Here is a 17,237-nt window from a genome sequence, read left to right as displayed (position 1 = left end):
GAAGGTCAGCTTGTTAAACATCTATCCACTCTCCCCCACTCTTCCTAATCTTCTAGAAATAATAATTAACTTAATTTTCTGAGAAGGGAACGGTGACTTTACTACCCAATTCATGTATGGAGTTCAGATGACTCATACAGGACAACTATGCTGCCTCCAAGGGTTTTTCCCTACAAAAATTCCTTACTGAAACTTAGCAAGTGTTCTTTCCTCCCCACCCCCCTTTCTCCTGTTCCTTATTTCTACAGCCAGGCAGCAACACACTTTTCTAAAACTTGCAAAAGGTGGCTTCATGCCCTGGTGCAGGTATAAGCTTGTCAGAAGCAACATGTCACGCAGCAGAGAGCTTGTGTCTGGGACTCTGTTGGGAAATGAAACAACTGAGCCAGGCAGAACTCCATGCCAAACCTCTTCTGCCTAATACCGACTCCAGCTCTTTAAAGATTCTGCCAGAGTCTTTGGAAATCGGTTGCCCAATACCACTTTGGGGATAATACCGGCATATTCCCTGGAGCAGAGCAGATATTTCAGCAGCTTGCTGAAAGCGTTCGGTGCATCAAAAGAACGTGCCGAGCACAGGAAGCCGGGTTCGTTAGGTGCAGCTGGCAGGGGGAGAAAAAGAGCCATAAGGGTGATAAACCCATCTCTAGCTGATGAGGTGGCAACAGCTCCATGGAGGAAACTTGCTCTTTTCAGCAGCAGCTGGCTTCCACCAGCAGAGAGGTATCACACAGCACATCCTATTCCACAGCACGCTGCTCACTACAAAATTGCTCTAGAAACTGGGAAATACAGATCATAGCATATGGCATGTGAAGGACGCTGGCCCCCATTGCCAGAGATGCTTTGTCTACTGAGGAAATCCCCTGCTGGGAGGTGCCAGCAGGCACCCCACACCCCTCTCACTCAAAAGCAAAACCTTGCTAGTTTGTTTATTTAAACTCCTAAACATAAAGCCGTCTTGAAAAAAGTCCAAGGCATACAAAAAGTGTCTGAGCAACACATTAAAACAAGCCTGAATTTCAAGTTTATAGAGTTTCATTATAACAGCCTAAGTATCAGGTATCCCAAAGGAGTTCTTCCTGGCTGAGTATCAGCGATGGAGGAAAGGGAATTTGTTAGCTGAGATACCATAAGATAGCTGGCAGAACTGCATACAGCCTTAGCCAGTTAGCTCCTTACTTTCAGAAGTACGTTCTTCATAAAAACTAGGATCATTTTCCTCCTGGTTTTACGCAGTTTAGTGTTGAGCAAGGTAGTCAGTCTTTAGGGGATAAAACAATAAACATTTTTTCAGCTTGTAAATGCAGCTTGTACATGTTAATTACCCACTTCAATCTCTTCATCTGGAACACTAACAAGAATGACACTATCAGGGTGAAGGTGCCTGCCAACGTTCCCAAAAAACTTACTTTTGGAACATCTTGCATGCTTTGTTTTTAAGAGGGGTCTGAGCCAAATCACACAACCTTAAATAGAAGGGCCTGTTGAAGCAAAGGTAGGCATTACAATTAGTTTCAAGGGCATTTGGGACAGCCTTCCTATATAATTGATGTTTTATGATGCTTTTGTAATATAAGAAAAAAGGTATAATGTTTTTCCATACATCAAGGCAGTGATCTCAAAAGTCTTAGGAAGAAACCTGGCAAAGAGAAGATTCATCAATCTAGGATCAGACTGCTCCTCTTCTAGTGGGGCTTTGCTTTTTTTCCTAGAAAACACACTTGCATTTCTAAGCACAGAAGACAACAAATTAATATTAAGAGTGAGCATAAGTCTTTTCTAGAGCTTGGAGCTGGACCGGCCTCCCTCAATCCTACATTTATCAGAGGAAAGCCCAGAAACATGTTTTCTAGTCCATGCACATAGGTAAAACACAGTAATGCTCATCAGTTAAAAGAAGTACAGCCTATGGCTCCGTGGGCTGCCAGTCCCTCTCCATTTCTTACAGATGTGCTCCCAACCTGTCTCTGGGACAACCTCCACCAAAGACGTTTATTCAGACTCTTCTCAGAGGACAAGAGACCTGAAAGAAGGTGCATGACTACTCACATAGTAAATACCCAGCCGTACATGATGCAAGAGTGTTAAATGTTTGTGCAAAACTCTGGGTCAGTAAATAAAAACGAAGAGACTGTAGAAGCCTTAACCTGCTTGCAGTTGTATTTATGGTAGCAGCTTCTTTAAGTCGTAACTGCAAGTCTTTTCTTCCCCTGGCTCACAGCAGCAGCCTGTGCAAATAATTCAGAGTTGATCTGAACACAAGCCTGCTGCAGTCCACCACATGCTGCTTCCATTTATGTGAAAACAGGAGCTCAGAGATCCCTTTCTTGCTTTCGAAACATCTTCAGCTGCTCTTTTCAGTTCCCTGACGGCTGCTGAGAGCAGCACAGATGGACTCTAGTTTCTCCAGTCTAGCATCGGCACATTTTTAGCCCCTTAACAAAGGCTGGGCAGGCAACTGTGAAGCGCCAGTTTGAGGTGGACAGGTACATTTTTAACTTTTCAGTTCCAGGTTTTCATTCACGCTGAGAAAGCCAGGACACTGCCCTCACCCACACCGATCACTCCTCTGTTTGCGTCCTCCTCCCTGACTCCTCTTATTAAGCATCTGCCAGCAAGTTCTTTACCTTTACCCTTACACTAACAGCCCCAATTCAGAGTGTTTTATCAGATCTCAGAAAAATCATGTTGTGTCTGAAAAGGCCTGTTTATATTCTAAGCTGGATTTTACCTGCATCTCATGCACACACTGATGAAACGAGGAATGGGCTAATGGAAGTCTCCTCATCATGGGTGATTAACAAGAAAAAACTTGCTGAAGACAACTCACATATGAAGCTCAGCTGCAAGTAGTACAGAACTCAATCAAGGCAACAGTACCCACGGTTTTGCAATCACAGTCCCCTCAACTCCAAGTTTGGTTTTACCATAGAGTCAAAGAATAAAAGATTCAGATCTGAGAATTCAAAAATGGAAAGGGTTCCAGTGTTTTGTTGAATGAGAAGTATCCAATCTGAACAAGTCTGAGACACTGTGAAAGACAGAAACTCACACCTACAGAAATCAGAAGCCTGTTATTTCGCAAAGGCATCCAGCTTCCTAAGATAGCGAACTGTATTAGAGCAAAAACCTAGTCTGCCCAGGGACATGATCTCTTATCGACCTGTGCATCCCCAGGGAAATTAACAGTAAGCAAGGCATCCTCCAAGGGACAAAAAGGTTTTTATCCTTGTCAAGGATTAACTGGGTTACACAGCTTGTTATAGCTCCCTGGATGTTCTCTGTTCACTGCCCAACACTCAAATTGCTGAGGATGTGACAGCGCCAGAGTCACCTTACAGGAGCAGAAGGGGCTTTACTTCTGTGTGTTCAGTCCCACAGAGCGCTTTTCAGCTATGCCTAGATATTAAAAGCGTTAATTTAAACTCAGAACACAATTTTTTAAAAGCAAGGGGTAGAAAGATTCAGAAGTCCTGTGTCTTGACGCAATCACTCTAGCATTAAAAGAGTTATTTCTATGGAAAGTGGGCAAGATGCAGAGGAGTAACAGGAGACATCTACATGAAACCAAGAGTTTACATTGTTAGTTAACAAAAGCATTACCCAGTAGATAAAAGCAACCCAGATATTAAGGTTATCTCCGGACCTGAGTGACATTTGATGAGTCACTTGAGCTCTCTGAACTTCCTCTCCTCTGACTGTAACTATATTACATGGGCAGGGAGTATTTTTCAAAGCATGTTTGTACAGCACTGAGAAAAATTAGATTGCAACCCATTTTACAGCTTCAAAAGCTAATACAAACAGTTTAAAGAGATAATTTCTACAGACTATCTATAATGATGAACATCTGATCTATTTTTTAACCACATAATTAGAGGCCTTTTCCAAATATGTAAGTATATTTTTCATGCCTCTGGATGAGTAATCTGAAAATCCCAGCGCTCGGTATGTTAACACCACAATAGAAACTAAATGTATGCCAGTGTTATATTTTCATGGTTTCTTGAGTGCTTTTAAAGTTATATACAGTTACATTGGTATTGAATCAATAAGGTATATTACCCTCCATAAAAAAACTCCCTCTCTTCCTGTGGTACTTCATTGTCATGTTTCTAAACCCAGCATGGCCCTTGTGAACTCCAGCTGACACCCTCAGAAGACTTCTGGCCACGAATCTGTATTAAGTGGCCTGCAGCCATCCCTCCTGAAGCTTTCATCTCATGCAGCTTCACAACAGGACTGACCAAGCCACATTTCGATGGGAGATTTCCAAGGAAAACAGCTTAACAAGCATAAAAGTGGAACAGGATAGTCCAAATGAGGTTACGCGATGTGACTGCACTCAGAGGGTTTTTACCTGGGGATGCAGGTGTCCACTCTGATTCCAGTCCCAACACACTGAAAAATCAAAGGCAACACATTACAAATTGAGATCTAAAATGCAGTATGATTTCCTGTATGTTAAAACAGGAACAGATTCCATCAGGGTGCTTGAAGTGCCATCTTGTGGCAGGTCAGTCTGAGCAACATTAGCAACCGGGGAAAGAAAAACAAAACACTGAAGACATTTTAAGTCCAGTGACAAGAGAAATTTAGATATAGTATTATGGTCAAATTCAGATTTTATCATTAAAGCTTGATGAATTAGCAAAATAGTAACATTCAACAAGCTGCTAGCACTCAGCCCATTATTATTTGCATTATACATACATAAATATTGTGAAGACAGTCTGCTTAGCCCAGCTCAATCAGAAACCATCCCATTGCAGCCAGAACAGCTAAACAAACAATAGCTGGTGTGAAGAGAGAGGAAAAGCAGGTACCAGACAGGTAAGAGGTGCTTTCTGGACGAAAGGCACTGTATAGGACTCTGCTTTTGAAATAATATAGCTGTAAGTTACAACGGGCAGAACAAATCCTGTGCCAACACCACACCACCGTGTTCCCAGGAGAGGAACAATGCGTGTTCTGGCTCCGTAGTGACAAGGTGAACAATACACTCAACTCCAGCCCATACAGCACAAGGGTAAGCCAAGAAAAGCTATGATAAAGTCTGCCTCGTGAAACTCCAAGAAGAGCAAATGTTTTGGGTTTGGTTTTTTGTTGCCTTTTTTTTCCCCCGTAAAAGGAGGCAAGAACACACTAACAAATTCTTTAAAATAGCACATTCTGCCTCTAACCACCAGCTGCATTGAACTAACACAGCTGCTCCTGCAGAAGGCAGGAAGGAAGGTACACTGCCCAAATTATTGCACAGCTAATAAATACTAACAGGCACTGAACAGCTGCAATATTACCTAAGCTTAGACTTTCATAGACTTAATAAAGCGTACTTTGAGATAAGGAAGAGACAACCTTTAACTACTCACATCTCAAGAGGACATTAGGAATTAATTTTACAATTTAAAAGCCAGACAAAGAAGAAAACGTTCAAAAAAAAAAAGAGTTTTCCATTGTAGTTACCACATCTACTTTTCTCCAATGCAAGACTGAGCTTACAGAAACTTTCTAACATTCTAGTTCATTATCAGAAGTGTTCATTTTTAGGTGATATCAATATCATTTGTGCACAGTGGTAAGGTATACTGTCCTGATTTCCAAATATATATATAATATATATGTACCCACATACACCACTCCACCCACCTCAAGGGTAACCAAGCAGTTTACTACAGATACTAAGGCAGTATTAGAAAGATCAGTGTGTTTTACATTATAACATCTTTGTATTAGCTCCACCTTTCACTTCTCAGCTACCAGAAACGCTTTGCTTTGTATCACTGGCAAGACAATTAAGTACCAGCATGTTCCCAACTAGGTGACTTAAAATGACAAAGCCCTAATTTCAGAGGTTACACCCTGGCAGGTATTACTGATCTCAGTAGAAACTGTACTTTGAGAACCACTGAAAAAAATAGTTTAAAAAAATGGCCTAAAAAGCAAACTTCAGTGGCTGTCATTAGTCAAGGGTTTCAAGTTGCTAACACTTCACATCTCCTTTTCTATCACACCAGGTTTTCTATCAGAAAGATAACACCAAGAAAATTTGTTCACAAAGGCTGCTTAACATTGCTTTTGAGATCAACTGAGGCGTTAACACAAAGAGGAATGGTTTGTCTCGCACCACGTTACCAGCACTACATTTAGTGCAGCTAACAGCTCGGTGTTACTGCAACACCAGGGCTTGATTCCAGCTCCTGTGAGCTCCCACCCTGGCAGCTCCGCGGAAAACAGTCGTACATGCAAGACGCCCACCACTAGTCAGAGATCTGAAATAAAAACATATTTCTAGAGAGGAACGCTCAGCAGAAGATTCAGATCCAATTAAGCCACCACAAAACATATATATAGCACTACAATACAATTCCAGATGAGTCTCAATAACCATTTAACCCATATTTGATCTTGTACTATAACCCTATCAAAACCAAATTAGAGAAATATAAAAGTAATTTGCTTTTAATCAATGCTTATATTTAAAAATGGAGTCAGTGCTGCAGTTAAAGCAAAGAAGCCTTGTCACTGAGGGGAAGCGATCTTAACAACCCCCTCGCACTTGTCCAGAGAATGTAATCTCATTGCACAGCTTCGTACCCACTTCAAACGACCTAAAAAAAGTTGCTTCAATACACTGTGTTCCACTGTAGCTCCCAAAGCCATGCTGTAATTAAGAAAAGGACTCTCAGGACACAGTTTGACGATACAAACCATCAGCAACAGTTAAGTCATGCTATTTGTTCACCTTTCCCATCAGCGGTTTCTTGTCCGACCCACTCTCTGCCCTCCATTGTATCAACACACAGTCAACGTTGTGACAGTCAACGAGAATCAGGAGTAAACTCCTATTTAAAAAGGAAAACTTGCTTGCATCTTCTCTAAGGCGGTAAGCACCAACCCACTTTGCCTGGTAGCTCTAACTACTGTATTAGTTACCACAGCACAAGCTAGGCTCTGGCTTTGCTTTTTATCTCATAATTAACATTTCATTGCTTCCAAGCTGATTAAAAAACAGCAAAAGACCAATGTAGTTTAGGAAAATCAGTAGCTACCTGGAAAAACAGCCCTGCAACCTTACCTGAAGGCTGCCATGACCAGGCCCAGGGAGGACAGCCAGGGCTAGCCAAGAGCCCAGACCACGAGGAGGGCTCATGGCAACAAGGCAGGTCCAAGGTCAAGCCAGAATTCAATACGCAGGTCAGATACAAATTGCTAAACAGGTCCACAGTGACAAGGTCAGGGTGGGAAGTCAGACCACAGGTGAGGAGAAGCAGCAGACACCAGTGCCCAGCACATAGAGCAGCATGCTCCACAGCTCCAGCAGGGCCCAGGGGCCCAGGACTGAGCTTAAATGGGCTCTAGGCCCAGGGATGGGGGAAGACTGGGATGGAGACCCCAGGTGAGGCTGCCCAGGGCCGTTAAAGCTTGCCCTCAGGCTCTCACAATTATGAAAATGAGCCCCATCAAGTCCCCTATCAGTCTGTCAAGGGAGTCAAAGAAATAAATCATGTTAGTAAGACCACCCTAATGCTCTGAAACTCATCTTTCTGCACCAAAAATAAGCACCTTTGGGAGAACATGGCTAATTTTTCCTCCTCTTTCTGCTTGCTGTATAGATAAATAGGCGATTTCTACCTCCACAGTTATCAATCTGAATGACTCTACTGTTCTCCCTAAGCTTTTGGTAGTTATCATGTATGTACATATATACACACACGTATGAGATGACTAGCACCTAACATGGTATCTCAGGCCCTAAATGAAGGGTGCCCGGCCCTGGGGAGAATGAAAAAAGGTGGTTTTGAGGATGAAGTCGCCAGGAAAACCTGGCGCCCCAAAGGCTTGTGGGGCTGTTACCTGAAATAAAAGCCCTCGAAACCAAAAGTAGTTTAGAGAAGAGACATTGCTTTATGTGACATTGGGTGCTAGGGGGAAAACCCCACAAATCTAGCTCACCTTACTGGGGATATTCACCCGTTATTTATACACAAAAGATTCTCATAATTCTGCCTACCTGATGCATAACTCCACCTGGGCTTACATATTCATTAGGATGACGGAATAGCCTTTTTGCACATCTGTATTAAGTTTTGCTGCGTTGGCAAAACACTTCTGCGCAAGCGTGAGGGTCTCGGTGCTCGTTTGGGGAAGGAGACCCTTCTTCGCATTATCCTTTTAAGGTACTGAGTCATCTCAGGACAGCGAAAGTTTACTGTAAGTTTGGCAACTTCCTGAAGGTAATAAGGATGTTCTTCGAAGTAGCCATAACTCTATCCTAATTGGTATAGGAGTAGATATATATATATATATATAAAAAATTGATGTATAGAACGATCTTGAAGTGATTAACTACTTCTGGTTATCCCATCCTTGGTGATTAACTACTACTGACTGTCTTCTCATTATCACTAACATCAGCTCAGTGACTATTTTTTACACAGTGAGGTCAGCAATCAGCTATTTTCCCACACAGTAAGACAGTTAGTAATAAACAGTCATTTTAGAAACAAAGCAGAGGCCTGTCTTCGGTCACTGGGCCATGAAAGCAGTTCCCAGAAAGCGAGAACAGGCACCAGTTTTCCCTCCTGGCCCCTTCGCTGTGGGAGCGACCCCCGGCCATTTGCTCTTTTCGAGCCCGGCCCTGGGGTGAGTGAAAAAAGGTGGGTTTTGAGGATGTCGTCATCAAGAAAACCCATGGTTTGAGGGGCCACGACAGCGTTTCCAAGAGAGCCCTGCGAGTCCCGGTGTGGCTTTGGTGAGTTGGGGCTTCCAATGATGTCCTCTGCCCGTAACCTACAGTGTGTCATTTTGACTTCACTGCAGAAAAGAGATTTTTCCAAAATTGAACTGTTTCTCGTTCCGAACGCTCGCCTTTTACGAACGTCCATCAGCAGCGAGCCTTCGCGCCCTCCTCCTGTGCCCCCATTGGTCGGAGCGCCTCCCCGGGGGCGGGGCGAGGTGGGGATTGACGGCGCCTCCGGGCCAATGGAGCGGGGCTGCCCGAGGACTGCGGGGCGGGCGGCGGGTCGGACTCGCTGCTGTCACCCCCCCGGCCCTGGTGCCCCGCGCCCAGCGGCGCGGCGTCCCTGGGGCTCGTCCCGGGGGGAAAGCCCCTGTTCCACAGGTTTTTGGTGCTGAGGCGCTGGCTGTCGCTGCCTGGGCTGCGAGTGCGGACAGGGCCGAGAGCTGGGAGCCCCGCAGCCCGGTAAGTGGTTCCGGTCGCCGGCTGGCCTAAAGCGGGCCGAGAGCGTTCACCGCTCATCACCCTAATGAGAGCTGAGAGCGGGATAATTAAAGGAGTGCTGCCGCCCGGCGGCCGAAGGCCGGTCCTGCAGGTGGGGAGCCGTGCGTGCGCTGTGGCCCCGCCCCAGCCCCGCCCTGCGCGTCCACGCACTCGTCCGTCTAGGCCACGCCCACCTCTATTACCACGCCCCTGGTGGCGCCCACGGCCCTTCTAGACCACGCCCCCGGCCCTCCCTGGCCACGCCCCACCGCCCGCTCGCGGCTGACGCTCCCCCCCGTGGCTCAACCGCGGTACCGCAGCGCCAGCCCCGCACGGGCGGCATCCCCGGCGGCGGGGGAAGGCAAAAAAAAAAAAAAAAAGCCAATTTCAAGCTCCCGGGAAAGCCAAATCCACCTCGATTTGTGCAGCCGGAAACCAGTTTGGGGAAAATAGGACCCGCCTCGGCCCCGTCTCCCGCCCCGAGCTGCGGTACGGGCTTCTCGCCAGCACTCAGGGCTGCGACGCCGCTGTACTGCGCATGCGCGGCGCTCCGCCTGCAGTACCAGACTGTGACCGCAAGGCGGCAGCATTGAGCTCTGTGGAGCCCACTGTACTGCGCATGCGCGCCCCCCGCCCCACCCCCCGCTGTGCACTGGGGAGGCTGGTCGTCCCAGCTCAGGACTTTTCGACCAAAAGCCGGTACTACAGCTGGAGAGACGCCTAATGCCCCCTCGGCCCCGCCTCCCCGCCCTCCTCGGCACCGCCTCCCGCCCCCTTGGCCCCGCCTCCCCGCTCTCCCCGGCACCGCCTCCCACCCGGCCGCGCAGGTGCTGGCCCACACGCAGCCGCAGCGGCCGGTGCCACTGCCGAGCTGCGGGAGCCCGGCTCGCCCTCGAAATGCCGGACCGCGAAACGGGTTTCGTTTGTGCTGCCGCACACAACTCTATTATAAAGTTTTTAAGTTGAAAAAACCGGGTTTGGGTGAATTCCCTGCCGGTGGTCCCGTCCGCAGGGCTCCGTTGCCACGGCGACGGCCCCCCGTCCCCTCCGGCGCGTCTTCACCATGGCAACCGCTCCCGGGCGGATGGGCGGGAGGGTGGGCCAATCAGAGCGCGGGCGCCGCGCTCCCATTGGTCGGATCGCCTCGCCGGGGGTGATTGACGGCGGTGACTGGCTAATGGAGTGGGGCTACCTGAGGAGTGGGGGGCGGGCGGTGGCCAATGGGCGCGCGTCTTGGGCGAGCCGGGCGGGGCCGGGCCGGGCCGGGCCGCTCCGGAAGCGGAGGGGGCCGGGGGGAAATGGCGGCCAGCTCGAAATCGGAGCGGGGCGGTCTGGGCGGAAAGCGGGGCCTGGCGGGCGGGTGCTCGGTCGGACCGGGCCTGCGGGGCCGCCACGAGCACATTGTGAGGCAGCTGGACCGTGTCAAGGTGAGCGGGGGCCTGAGGGGACCCTGAGGGGTGGTGGGAGGGGGCCGGGAGGGCCCTGAGTGGGCTGGGGGAACGGGGGGGCCTGAGGGGGGAATAGTCGAGTCGGAGGGGGATGGCTGGGCCCGGCTCCCTGCGGTGTCCCTTCGGCCTGGGGTGCTCGGGGTGCGGGGCTGGCGATGCCGGAGAAATAAAGCCCGGAACGGCGGTAAGAAAGCGGGGTCCGGGCCCTCCGTAGCTCTCCAGCGCTCCCCTAAAGTGCCCGTGGTTCCCTGGGAGTGCCGGGCTGTGAGGTGGCTGCGGTCCCCCTGCCCCTCAGCATCGTCCAAGGATGCTCCAAAAGGGGTCGGGAAGCAGAGAGGGGAAGCTGGTTTGGGGCTTGACACGGAGACCAGGACTCGTGTTCCTGGGGCTGGAAAACAGGCTCGTGTGTCTGGTTTTGAGGCTCAGAAACAGAAGGAGTTGTGTGGCTTTGGGCTCAGGAACAGGGGTCAAGTCCTGCGTTTTCGGGGCTTGAGCAGAGGCTCAGCAGCTGGGTTTTGGGTCTTAGAAATGGGCACTAAGTGAGCTGGTTTGGGGGCCAAGACCAGAAGCCAGGTGGCCGGTTTTGCAGAGGGGGATGGGAGGGCATTGTGTGCTGCTGGGGAAAGCAGGGGGTGGGCAAGGTGCGTGGAGGCTCCCCAGAGGTGGGGGGTCTGGACCCGTGGGACCCTGAAGCTCGGGAGGCTGTCACGCACCCAGCTGAACTCAATGGTCTGTGGGGGAAAAGAATGCTTTTCAGACGCCGCATGGCCTCTTCGAGTCGAGCTCTTCTTTGTGCACTGCTTAGAATAGTTACTAAGTAATTACTCATACAAACCAGTTAATATTTATTTTATTATGTTTACAGCTGTGATGTTTAATCATAATACTCAAAATATGATGGTAACTGATTGACACCCTGGTCAAAAGACCACACTGTTGCAAACAGCTGGAGCTTGTAGGGAGAAGGAGCTGAAATCAACTGGAGCTTCAGTTCAGAGAGGGGCCTTGGATTAGCGAGAGCTGTGGCAAGCAGGAGCTGGAGCCAGACGAGGTGTCCGCTGCCTGCAGCATGCTTTTGTCAGAGGCAAGACTGCCAGCAGCGGTAATGAGCAGGAGCTGCAACTAGCTGGAGAGTCTGCTGGCTGGACCATCCGCTGTCCATCTGGGCTGCACTCCCCGCACAGCTCAAGAGGCAGGGCTGTCCCCAGCACAGAGCTCTGAGCAGTGGGGAGGCAAGTCATCCTTCTGCCAGCCCGGAGCCTGGCCTCTTCACTCGGGGATGAAATTTTCATGCCAGGTGGCCTCTGTACGTGGAGGGTCCGTCCCGGCCCCGCTTCCGAGGGCAGAGGTGGGGTGGGAGTCTTCCGTCTCATCCCCGTTGGCTGGGTGTGACAAACAGGGTCATTTCTCTCCTCTTCTCCCAGGTCACCTTCTGTGGCATGTGAAGAAAATCCTGCATGGCTGATTCCGCTCGCTGCTCAGGTAATTGCACGCATGGGGCTGGGGGAGCAGGGAGACACGTTTGTGAGTTCAGGGATGCTACAGATACTCCACATCAAACCCACAGAAAAGGCAAATTTGCTGCTAGTGCAGAAAAGCTGATGAGGAATTGCAGTTAACAGAGCATGCGTTCTGCCTGAATTGGGCTCTTGGTAGTTAGGAATGTCTTCCTTTCGGGTAAAAGGACAAACTTTCACCTAGGGTAAATTAAAAGCTGCCTGTTAGCTTCTTTAGGGTCAAGCGTTTCTCTTCTGGTTGTTCATACTTATTTTATGGGCAACTTGAAAACAGCCTTTTATTTTCTATGCATAACTAAATTTTCATTAGTATGTCGTGCCAGTATAGTTGATTTTTGAGCACCTAGATGCCAGTAGAAATGTAATGAACGAAATATGGTGGAAACTGATGTGTCACTTTATTTTTTTTATTTGCTATTATTTTTTATTTTTCTTTAAAAATAAAAAGCTTTTAATAATAAAAAATTTAAAACTTTTTAATTTTAATTTGTATTTTAAAATTTTTTATTTTAATTTTTTTTAAAATTTAAAATTTTTTTTTATTTGACTGTTGATGGCGTGTTTTGGGGTTTTGGTGGTTTTTTTTTTTTTTAGGTCAGTAATTTTTTAATGAGTGTTCAGGAGTGGCAAGATAGTTTAATAGTATGCTTTTCTTTATTCCAGGAACACTGTATTTTCCTGTGGTCTCCAAAACAGACCTGCCAAGTGGACTCTCCCCAACATTGTGACCTGATTCTTGTCAGTTATGTGGGCGTTAGGAGTGAAAGACATGACATGAAAATAGCTCCTGTATTATATGTCTGTGATTTTCCTACCAGCCTTTGAAACTGTTAAGACCAAATTTGACAAACAGGTGAGGAATCTCAGCAGTACAAATTCTGTATATATAGCTCATCTGGTGCTTTTTCTCTGTGTTTCCAAGAAATAAAAAATTCAGGGAAATCTTTATTTGCTTGAAATCACAGTATTTCTTGTGAATTCTTGTGAATCCTTTTGGTCAGGCCTATCAACCACATGGCAACACTTATCCAAATAATGCAGCAGTGACCTCTGCTGCACAGATGACGCTATTTCATACTTGTTCTGCTAAATTGAGCCTGCTGTTAATACTCTTTCAGATAAGTTAAACCAACATTTTTTTCAAAAGCAAGTAGACTTGCCTAAAGGTAAAATCATTCCTCTTTTTACTAATAAAGAGGGCTTCAAACCACAGAAGATTATTTTTCAAGTTGCTGGCATGAACATACCCACAACTCAGTTTGAACATGAGCACTGGTTATCAAGAATAGCATTAGCATTAAATGAATCTGGAACTATCCTCATAAAAATATTCTTGTTAATTTTACTGATAAGGAACCTGAGGCACAAGCCACTGAGTGACTTGCCCATAGACACACACAAAATCAAAGTCAGAGGCATCAAGGTCAGGGGAAATTATGATTTCGAACCCTATCACAAGATCGTCCTTCCCTTTCCTGTGCTGGATCAGCAGAATATCAACCAACTGTAAATGGCATGTGTTACGCCCGTATGTTACACTCCACGCCATCCAGGTGACAAGGAAAAGCGATGCAAACTGGAAAAAAGAGGATGCTTGCAGCTCTTGACTCTACCTGATCATATGAGAGCACAGATCCCATAAAGCAGTCATAAGCCTCTTGATTTGATCTTGATGACGTACTGGACAACCATAAATTCTGCTAGGTCAGTGAGAGCTACATGTAAAGCACTCCACCCTTTCCTCTCATCACTAACTCTTCTCTCTCCCCTCAGTCCTCCAAGGGACCAGGACCTTTCCCTATGCTGTCTATGTGAGGAATTTGGGTCCAGCATTACTGCACACTGCCCAGTCTAAAAATGTTACGGCTGGCATGGAGCAAAGCTGTGTGATCCCATGGTACCTCTGCGTGGTGAAACAAGGCTAAAGCACACAGCAAACTCACTCAAACCCTCCAGCCATAAACAGAAAGTTTCCTGGCAGGGTTGTTAAGTTATTACTCGTTTACTACTGCCAGTGACATCAAATTCAGCTGGTAACAGGAGTAAAAAGATTTCTCAAAAAAAGCTCTGAAGTCAAATTTCAATCTCAGATGTGCAGAAGCAAAGGACAGTGAATGTGTGTGGCAAGCTGGCTTGCTGGAAGTATGACTGACACACTGATGCCAACTGTGGATTAAGATTGCACCTATGGATTTCCTCCACACAGCACTGGAGGGTAGGAGTTATGAAGTATGAGGGCTCTGACTTCCCAATTTAAGACTATTGAGCATCCAGGACTGCTATAAAGATCCCTTTTTATACATCAGTACTAGGAAATTATGGAAAAAAATACAAGGTTTTTAAAAGAATATACAAAGTTTTTAGTATTGATTTCTGAATTACAAATAATTTTATCCCCACCATCTGAGAATGAGCCGTTGACATTTCTAAAACGAGGCAGGCCTGTTCTTTTCCTCCTAACTTTTTTTTTTTAGTTTTACACCCTGAACCATGTGAAGTAATATACCACTTTGATCCTCAGTTTCCATCATAGCCTTTCAGGTTCAAAGTGCCCTCTCCAGCAGTCCCATCCAACCCTCCAGCACGTTGGGTTTATCTTAACCAACCTAAATACAAGCTGTAGAGAGCATTAAAAGCCTGTTGTAATGTTCAGAGGAGGGAGAGAAACATTGTCATTATCATCCTCCATAAACTAAAGAGCTGAACCTTTCTCTATGTTGGTCCCAGGGTTTCCCCTAAGGCTCCTACTGTTTGTGCATCCTTTTGTCCACAGCCACCACCCTCCCAGACGCCTGCTGGAATCCTCTAACCTTTCTGCCTCCTTTGGCCTTAAAAAAATTACTCCTTCTGACCTTAGGATTGAAGGTTTCTGCTCCCTCCCTCACCTACCAACTCTGCGGCAAGCTCAAAATCCAGTTCACGTGCATCTCCCTGCTTAAATCTCTCCATAGAGAATAGACTATTTCAGTAGGAAGGGATCTACAATGATCATCTAGTCCAACTGCCTGACCAATTCAGGGCTGACGAAGTTAAAGCATGTTATTAAAGGCATTGTCCAAATGCCTTTATAACACTGACAGGCTTGGGGCATCAACCACCTCTCTAGGAAGCCTGTTCCAACATTCAACCAGCCTCTCAATGAGGAAATGTTTCCTAATGTTCAGTCTAAATGTCCCCATCACAGTTTTGATGCATTCCCATGTGTCCCATCACTGGATCCCAGGGAGAAGAGACAAGAACCTCCCTCTCCCCATCACCTCCTCAGGGGTCTCCCCTCAGCCTCTTTCTCCCAACTAGACAAGCCACTCCTCATAGGATATGCCTTCCAGAACAGATAATATTAGAAAATGCCATCTTGTTTACCATGTAACTCCCATTCCCCTACAAATCTCAGTTGTTACCACTATCTTTGGTAGTGCTTTCCACTTCAAACACTTGTGTATCTCTCTCTCATTTCACCTTATACCTATTTGTTCAGCACCGCTACAGCGACTCTCTGATTTATGATGAGAACTTTTTTGTGCTAAGCACAATAAAATGCACATCAGCCTTGCTTCAGCCACAGCTTACAATCCTTCCAAGCAATGAGGTAAAACAAAAAAAGCAAACTTGTGGAAAAGGCAGCAAGGGGAAACAGCAGCTACACAACACAGCCCAGCAAGGACAACAATATTCTCAACATATGAACTGTTTCAAGGCTAGAAACAAACCATTAGTTTTCCACCCTATTTTTTTTTAAATTGTAATATTCCTTATTTTCTGCCTTACATATGCAACACTGCTAAGCATCTTGAGATTAAACTTGCAAGCAGAACATATGAAAAGGACAAGCAGTTATGTTACACTATGCTGAAAGGGAAAGTTTTCCCTCTAAAGTGGATCTGAAAATAGGTCCCAGATTCTCAGAATGAAAGTGGATGTTTTGCAAGTAAGGCTACAAAAATTTATCAGAAAACCCCACTGATGAAATAGCAGAAAAAAACTCAACCATATTTTTCCTCATACTGAAAGGATAAGAGAGAGAAGTAGTGGTAATGTGGCAGCTCGACAAAATCAAACTATGTTGAGGTATGAGAAAGTAAAATAAAAATAGATTTTCTTTAGTACCTTTTTATTCTTGTAGATACAGCAGTGTGAACTCAGTTTAAAAATAACTTAAGTTTTTCAATTCTCAGACTTCAATGCTCAAACTAGCACGTGACCTCATGAAACAAAAAGTGTCGTTGTCTGTGTGATTCAGCATGTACACTGATTTTTCTTAGAAGACAAAAGAGTAGCCTTTCAAATGGGATATAATGTGTCACAACATCAATATAGTATATTCACATGACAAGGATAACTTAATTTTTAACATCTTTATTCACCTGTGAGTATTTCTTTTCATTTCATGATACTTGATCTGTACATGGAGTACTTAGCTTCTACCACCGCAAGTCAAGTGCTGGTCAGTAGGCACTTGTGAGCGGTCACTGTAGGACTGCATAGGAGGCTTCATGAACAGGGTAATCCTCTTCCATCTGCCAAGCAGCACTGAGGCCTGAAGACAGCTTTTTACAAAAAGTCACATGCAGTGTTACCTGAACACCACTCTCACATCAAACCTGATTCTAATAATGACTTTTGTGATTTTACATACTGACCAAGAACAAAGCCTTCATTTTCTAAAGTCTCCAGCAGACGGCAATGCGTTAACTCCTAGTTTAGGAAGAAGCTAGCTCACATTAAGCCTATTAGAAACTAGAGAAACTGTTTTTTCTCTGATACTTCCCTCATGGCTTTCCACCTGCTGATGAAGTTCCTCCAAATACATCACGAGTTTCCTCTAGAAGGATACCACAGACATGAAACTTGCAATGTCTGTGAAACAGTCCCTGTGCTAAAGGAAACAAAACTTATTCACCAGTCTGTCAAAACATGCTTTTTTGGGAGCACCACCAAAAAGATAAGGGAGAAGACACTTAGAGCACTAAAATTAGAGACTTTTTCAGAACAGGTAACAATACTAAATTCTGTAGCTTTGACCAATAGCTAATCAGAAATGCATGG

At 46.1% G+C, this 17,237-nt stretch overlaps 2 long non-coding RNA genes across 5 annotated transcripts in view; one reads left to right on the top strand and one right to left on the bottom strand.

Moving 5' to 3' along the window:
• Positions 1-10,480: 10,480 nt before the first annotated feature.
• On the top strand, positions 10,481-12,992 carry LOC141741959 (uncharacterized). The gene is made up of 3 exons (XR_012586546.1): positions 10,481-10,653; positions 12,099-12,156; positions 12,855-12,992. It is a non-coding gene; the product is annotated as an uncharacterized LOC141741959 (long non-coding RNA).
• Positions 11,507-17,237, bottom strand: part of LOC141741960 (uncharacterized) — a 46,242-nt gene continuing 40,511 nt past the window's right edge. For all 4 annotated transcript variants that reach the window (XR_012586547.1, XR_012586549.1, XR_012586548.1 and 1 more), the window contains one exon: positions 11,507-12,174. This is a non-coding gene — a long non-coding RNA (uncharacterized LOC141741960). The remainder of the gene's footprint in view (positions 12,175-17,237) is intronic.

Source organism: Larus michahellis, chromosome 4, assembly GCF_964199755.1.
Source record: "Larus michahellis chromosome 4, bLarMic1.1, whole genome shotgun sequence".
In the NCBI taxonomy this organism is placed as follows: domain Eukaryota; kingdom Metazoa; phylum Chordata; class Aves; order Charadriiformes; family Laridae; genus Larus; species Larus michahellis.
The sequence above is the reverse complement of the archived record's forward strand: the minus strand, read 5'-3'. Positions and strand labels throughout refer to the sequence as shown.